Below are 7919 nucleotides of genomic sequence, written 5' to 3'. Positions count from 1 at the left end.
CCGATTTATCGATCTGATTATTGATTGATTCCGATCGACGTGACCAATTTGCCGATTTTGATTATCGATTGATTCCGATTGACATGACCGATTTGCCGATCTGATTATAGATCGATTCCGATCGGCGTGACCAATTTATCGATTCTGATTATCGATTGATTCTGATTGACATGACCGATTGCCGATTCCAATCGATGTGGCCGATTTGTCGATTCTGATTATTGATTGATTCCAATTGTTAATTTCGATTGACGTGATCGATTTGCCTATTCTAATTATCGATTGATTTCGATTGTCGAGACCGAGTATCAAGGCCGATTCCGAGTGTCGATTCCAATTTTTTATGCCGATTCTAATTATCGAGGCCCATTGTGATGTATTCGAGGCCCATGGGACGTGGCCCATTGTGATATATTTCTGGCTCATATGGTGAGGCCCGACTTGATGTATATTAGGCCCGTGGGAGAGGCCCATTGCGATGTATATTAGACCCGTGAGATGCGACCCACTTGATGTATATGTGGCCCATGAGTGAGGCCCATCGTGATGTGTATTAAACTCTTGAGTGAGGTCCATGGTGTTGTATATTTGACCCTTGTGTGAGGTCATGGGTCCATTATATGTTAGGATCTATGAGGGTCATTCCTCGGGGGCAATGTTGGTTAAATGTCCACATTGTCAAGGTTGATTGTCGATGCCGGTCATTGATACCGATTATGAGTATATGACTACATAGCATCATGATACATGCCCATATGCATCACCTACATGTTTGTTATAAGATGTGATTGACCATTACATATTTCATTAGGCAGATTGTTGTGAGACTCCCTGATAGGTGGAGGTTATCTCACATGAGCGCACGGTATGTGCAGGGTTGATGCATAACTGGATTGTATGACTCATGCATCTTGCATTGTGTGCTCTAGTAATATCAGGGCTGTAGCCCCCACAGGCATATCTTAGATGGCCAGACAGGATACCGAAAATCTGTTCTACATGGGGTGCTATAGATATCCCTAGGTGAAAGTCCCTAAACCCTCTTGGTTCTAGAGGTTACTCCAACGTCTAGACCGAGTGGATGCATGAGCGCATGAGGGCCGTATACTATTAGGCCACATCTCCCACTGTGTCGTGGTCGGTTGGAAGGGGGTATGGTCTTACCTGCCCGAGAGGAGGGGGCAATGCTAGGCTGAGTCTGACTAGCTCGAAGAATGGGTCCGCTATCGACGAGCCGGGCCCGATATTGGTAGGCGGATAGTGAGGTCTCTTCCACTCACCTTGTTGCGCCCGATGGGGCGGCAATCTGGTTTGGAGTGTAATAGACCCCAGTGATTTCCCCAGAGAGGAACCATACTGATATGTGGACTTATTGAGCAGGAATTGCATACTCATTCATTCATTCATTCACTACCCACTAGGGCTGGTGGTGCGTAACTATTTATTACGTGTACCTTCACATGGCTAGGATTTCGGTTGGGTGCGCGACTAACCTGAGATCAAGAGTTTACCACATTGAGTCTGACTATCCAAATCTAGGTATGAGACTAGTTTGGATAGAAGTCCCTTGTGATAGACCTCGGGCCTGCGATACTATGTACTATCATCCTGACCTTACACTTTTGATTGGTCATTTCATTCGCATCACATATTGCATCTGCAGGCATATGACATTTTGGGTTGTTTTGTTTTCTATACTTATATGGCCTAGACGGACATAGTAGGATTTATCTATTGCATTATACCCTCGGCACTTGATATTTGACTCTCTATGACTTATTTGCATAGCTGATCTGTATTGCGTACTCTGATAATGTATGACTCTTAGACTTGTCAGTATTTTCGCTTACTCTATTATTGTATGATTTATGATCTTGTCAATATTCTGTTTACTTTGATAATTCATGCTCTTATTAGTATTTCTGCTTATTCCGACATTATACAATTTATGGATTACTAGTACTTCTAGTATTGTATGATTATGGCATTATATTGAATACTTGACACTTACCTTGTGCATACACTTACACCACCCTCTAAGCTTTCTATAAGCTTATGCACGATAGATGTGTGCAGGTGATGTTAGGTTGCAGCAATGTTGAGCTTGGAGCGTGAAGCGGTCTTCTGGTGCTTGATTTTCGATTTATGTATTTCCCTTTCAGCATTGTACTCAAATGATTATATTAGTGAATGTGTAATGATAATGTTGCCTTTGTGAATTGGGTAATCTTATGGTTATGCATATTATGAGTTAAATGTATAAAAAAAACCCTCCTTGTAGGACCCCAGGATCGGAATCTGGCGTATGGACGCTAGGAGCTAAGAATGGGGTACTACGGAGGCTGTCAACACTGAATTCGGCAATCAGAATTCCTGTGAATCCGATTTTCAGGTTTGGGGCGTGACAACGTGAGTGAAAGCAACGGCAATGAAGAGTAGGGGTATTTTCATCCTCATATGCTTTGGCAGTACGTGCAAGGTCTAAGTGGTTTGTGTCCTTCGTAAAAGACACTAGGTAAAAGGTGAGGTCTACAGTGATAATATTCTCTAAGGGTCCTATGTTGTTTCCATGAAGAAGGTGATTGCAGAAGAAAGAAAACAACTTTATTATTATTAGGAGTCTATTGTTTTATTGGGTTGTTTGGGTGCATAGATGTGCACTCAGAATATTTACACTTGGTATACACGTCACTCAAATTAAACCGTCCAAATCATGGGACCTACATTACATGGGTGATGATTTAAAAGTTATGCTAAATTGATGTCTTATCCGGCTGATTGGAGAAAACTAGTCGATCGGTAATCCATACGATTGTTTGAGTCAATGGTCTAAACTTAACAAATAGATGAACCATAAGTAATAGCTTATAGGATTGTTTGATCCATATGATTTTTGGGTTATGTCCTCCACATTAGATCCCAAATTTTCGACTGTTTAATGTATACTACGTGTAAGATTTGTGAATATTAACTGGATGATCTAATATATACCACTTTAAATTTGACCATTTTAACGGTTTAATGTATACCACTTATATGATTTAAGAAGATCAACTAGATGATTGTTGAGTGTTATGTGACGGGTATGCCAGAGCTGATAGTGGCTCAACTTGAACCAAATATACTGTGACCTAGGTGTTGAGATTGAGAGATGAAGATTGGATTTGTGAAAATTGACTGAATATGTATCCAAGCACAAATTGTACATAATCAAGTAATTTTGGAAGGAGAGGATTCTCCCTTCATGAATAATTAAGCAATTTGTCCTCCTTCACGCATAATCAAGCAATTTATGAAGGGGAAAGTTCGTCTTTTCCATGAGTTCTTTCTACCTTTGGAGAAAGAACTTTTAAGAAGTTCATTATAGCTTACATAGTCCAATATTAAGATAATATAACTTTAAAAAATAATACTAGGTTCAAGCCATTTAATCAAATAAATAAGTTTTCACTATAGTTGACTGAAAAAGCAAATGATAAAGAGAGAGAAAAAAATTGATAACTACCGACAATCTGGTTGTAGTGAGATGGACATTGGGAACAATTGTCTATTCATAGCAAGAAGGTCATTGAACACGGAAACTAAATTGCCTGCTCAACTAGCTTCATGGTTGGACGATCATCAGGAACCACACTTCGTTCATGGGATGAGTTTTGTTATGTGAGACAATCATAATTCACGGAAAGGAGTTGATATCTGTTTGTCACACGGCTGGCTTTGTGGTGAATAATCATTGTGGTGACTATGTTCACCGTGCAAGACCATGTTCTGTGGCGAGATGGTCAATGGCAGACAAATTATTTATAGTCCGTTTGTCACACGACTGGGCTTCGTGGCGAGATAGTCGTTCAGAATAATAATCCGTTCTTACCCTGTAGGACTAAGCGTCGTGGATGACCCAATTGTTATATAGATAATTTATCGTTCATCTTCCAACCATGTAGTTCGTGGCAGGAAGGTCAATGGGTAACAATTTGTTTGTCGCTTCGGGTCCTCACTTCATGATGGGATAGTCATGGAAACGACTATCCATTTGTTGCTTGGTGTCACGCCCCAAATCTGGAACCCAAGCCCTAATACTTCCCAAGTCCTGAACTCGGGTTATGACAACTTCCTCGCCATGCCCCAAATCTAGAACCCAGGCCCTACTACGCGACACTTGGAACCTCACTCCATAAGCAAACCTATTGGTCACTTGAGTAGGCATTGTGGTGAGTCATCTATAATTAAATGACAACCTTTGGATGGGGTTTGTGGCAAGATGGTTGAGTAACATATTTAGGCACATGGCATGATGGCCCTACTTGCCATAAATTTAAGACCTAGAGATCTTCTTTGGTCTAACAACATGATCGTTAGAGGTGTACACAAGTCGATCCGAGTCGAGCTTGGTTCAGCTCGACTCGTCTCGGCCACTAACTAACCCCAACTTGAACTCGGCTCGGCTCGATTCGTTCAGCAGCTCGGGCCAGTTCGAGTCGAGTTTGAGCCAAGATCGAGCCAAGTTCACCTGTGCAGCATATCCACAAACACATGGACTACACCTTCAAAATCTCACTATATGTAAAATGGTAGCAATGGTTTTATAGGTATTTCATCATACACCTTGTAGGCAACATCAAAATCAAGAAAAAACGTATTTGTTTCATATACATACCTTCCTTGCCACCAAGCAACACTTTATTGAGTCATTTCATCAAACACTTGGTGAGCAACATTAATATCAAAGTAAACGAGTCATTAAATTGGTTCGATTCGAGTTGGGATTCGATCCGATTCGAGTCAAGCTCGGCCAATGTAAGACCCGTATCCTACCTCGTACCGTTCCATAGGCTTCCGCGGTCCACCCGATTGAATTCCGGTGACCCGTGATCTTTTATCGGCAGTTGCGCGTGACCCTGAGTCGTATCTCGTATTCCTAAGTCGACTCGACTCAAGAGTTGTACCCTTATGACCGCACTATCACCGCGGTTCCAACGCCGCAGAACCGCGGTTCCAACACATCACATCAATCCATCAATCAATGTCAAGTACACAACCTTACCTAGCTCATCCCTCTCCCATTCCCCAAGTCAACTCTCTCTTACACAACCCATACCTATCCCATTCATTTCTTACCACAAGTCAACAAGCACCATGCCCTCTCATCCCATCACCCCATCTCACCACTCCTCTCTCTCTCTCTCTCATTTTCTCACTCTATTCCATGCTACCAAAGAGTGGAACCGTCCAAGCTTCCCATGAGAGAGCTAGTGTGGCTCACCTTCCTACCTCCCATCTCCACCATCCAAAGTCCATATAAACTGTTGGAATTGTTTCCTTAGAGCTCTAGAGGCTATAGGCGGAAGAAGGAAGAAGAGATCAAAGGTGGGTGTTCTTTAGGTAGATCCTTTCATTTTCTTGCTTAGGGCAAGTGGGACCCACCAATCAATGCTGAGGATCCCATCTTGGTCCTTAGGTGTGGCCAATGGCCCACCTCGATCGCATGCATATATTGTAATGTAAGAGGGGCCCAAGTGGCAGGGCCCTCCTACAACTGTCATTTCCCTCTCTCTCTCTCTCTATTTTTCCTTGTATGATGGCCCACCCTTCCATGGACCCCACCATGATGCATGCATTGTATATTCACAACGTCTGTCCATTTTGCTAGATCATGGAGACCATCGAGTTTCATTCCAGGCTGTCCAAGGGAGCTGGAGCTGCATCAATATATATATATATATATATATATATATATATATATATAATATGTTTATATAATATAATATAATATATGATATTATATGTGTGGCACGTGACCCACCGGCCATGAAGTGGGTTGGCTAGAGTACCATACACCAGCCGCACAGCTACCGTTGGCAGCAGTGAGGTCTGTGGGCCTCCATCACAAGGTATGTGTATATCCCAATCGTCTGTCCATTTGTTAGATGGTGGGACCCAGCCACATGTGTGAGGTCCTCACCGTCCAGCTAGGATGTGGCCCTCACCTTGATGATGTGTGCATCCACACCGTCCGTCCAAATCGAAGAGGCCACACACCTAGTCGTTAAAAGAAAAATGAAAATATCAGCTTGATACAAAAATTCTAGTGGGCTACTCATGTGGACCCCACCTTGATGTATGTATCTGATCCACACTGTTCATCCCATTTTTCAGCTCATTTTAGGCGATGAGCTGAAAAACGAAGCCAATCCAAATCTCTGGCATGCCATGTTGTAGAAAATAGTGATATTTATGGTTAAAATCTGTTAGGGCCCACTGCGATGTTTCTATACGTCAAAATATGTTGAATATTGGGCTTATTAGACCCATCACGAGTAGGAGAACCCAGCGGACGGACTGGATTGTCCCGATGTGGGCCCCACCTATGAAATTCCTCAGGAAAATAAAAATAAAGAGAGAGAGAGAAGTGACACTGCTGCTGCTAGTGTCCAGAGGACGATGTAGCAAGCAGTGTCTTGCTGCTTCTAACGGGCTGGGACCGTGGGCCCCACTGCAAGCCCCACCATGATGTATGTTGAACATCCACACCGTGCATTTGATGAGTCCCCTTTAGGAAGCAGGATACCCCAAAAATCAGCCGTACACGGGACTCAAATGGCCCACACCATTTAAAATCATGTGAAGACATGCTAAATCATATAAAAGCACTTGCTGGGGTCCATCTGAAATTTGGATGCATCTGAAACTTGGTCTGACCCCTTGATCAAGTGGGACACACATGATGGATGGGCTAGATTTGTGAACCACGGCTTGGTGGGCCCCACAAATGATTATGAATGTTTTAATGGAGAGTAAACCTCTCATCTATTGTGCATGGTGTGGCCCACACAAACCACAGATTGACTTAATTTTTAAGTCCAGGCCCACCATGATAGTGTGTTGCTTACACATCGTTCATCCATTATATATATATATATATATATATATATATATATATATATATATATATATATATATATATATATATATATATATATATGTAGACCTTATAAGACCGTAGGCCCCACATAAATGAAGCAGATCCTGACATCAGGTGGATGCCCCCCAGCAACACTTGTGGAGTCCCACCATGGACTGTATTGAGAAGCCCACCATAGTGTATGTGTTGTATATTCATGCTGCCTAGCCTTTTCCAATTAATGCAAGGTCATGGGCCCCATTGATTAGCAGGCCCAAATCCCAAGTGGACCATACTATAAGTAGTGGTTATTGAACGTCCACCGTAGGGCTGACTTGAGAGGCCCACCATGTTATATATGTTGTATGCACACTGTCCATCGGCAACGGAAGCATGTGGGCTGTCCCATTGGGCCCACCATGTTATATGCATTGTTCATATGTTGTTCATCCACTTTTTTTAGGCCATGGGCTACCCCATGAGGCCCACTTCGATGTATGCATTATACATACTATCCACTCATTCATCAAGTCCACTTTGATGTATTTTGTGGCCCATTCGAGAGGCACACTTTAATATACTTATGGCTCATGTGTAGGGCTCACCTATTGTGTATTTGAAGCCCATGGGTTATGGCCCATTATGATGTATTCAAGGACTACGGGCAAGGCCATGTGATGTGTTTATGGCTCATGGGGTGAGGCCCATTGTGATATATTTGGGGGCCATGGGATGTGGCCCTTTGTGATGTATTAGGTCCGTATCAGAGGCCTATTGAGATTAGATGTGGCCCATTATGTCGTGTATGAGGCCCTTATGGGAGGTCATGATATGTTTGGTCTAATGTGAGCCACTCCTTAGGAGTAATGTTGGTTAAATGTCCTCATTAATGGGCAGTGATGGTTAAATATCCACATTGTGACCTTCCCTTAAGCCTGGTTAGACCCATTCTCATCATTCTTTAGTGGGTTAACCCAAACGAATGGGCCCCATTGATATTGCTTGGACCATCATCGGT

This window comes from Magnolia sinica, chromosome 14, assembly GCF_029962835.1.
Source record: "Magnolia sinica isolate HGM2019 chromosome 14, MsV1, whole genome shotgun sequence".
Lineage (NCBI taxonomy): Eukaryota > Viridiplantae > Streptophyta > Magnoliopsida > Magnoliales > Magnoliaceae > Magnolia > Magnolia sinica.
Note: the sequence above shows the minus strand (reverse complement) of the source record.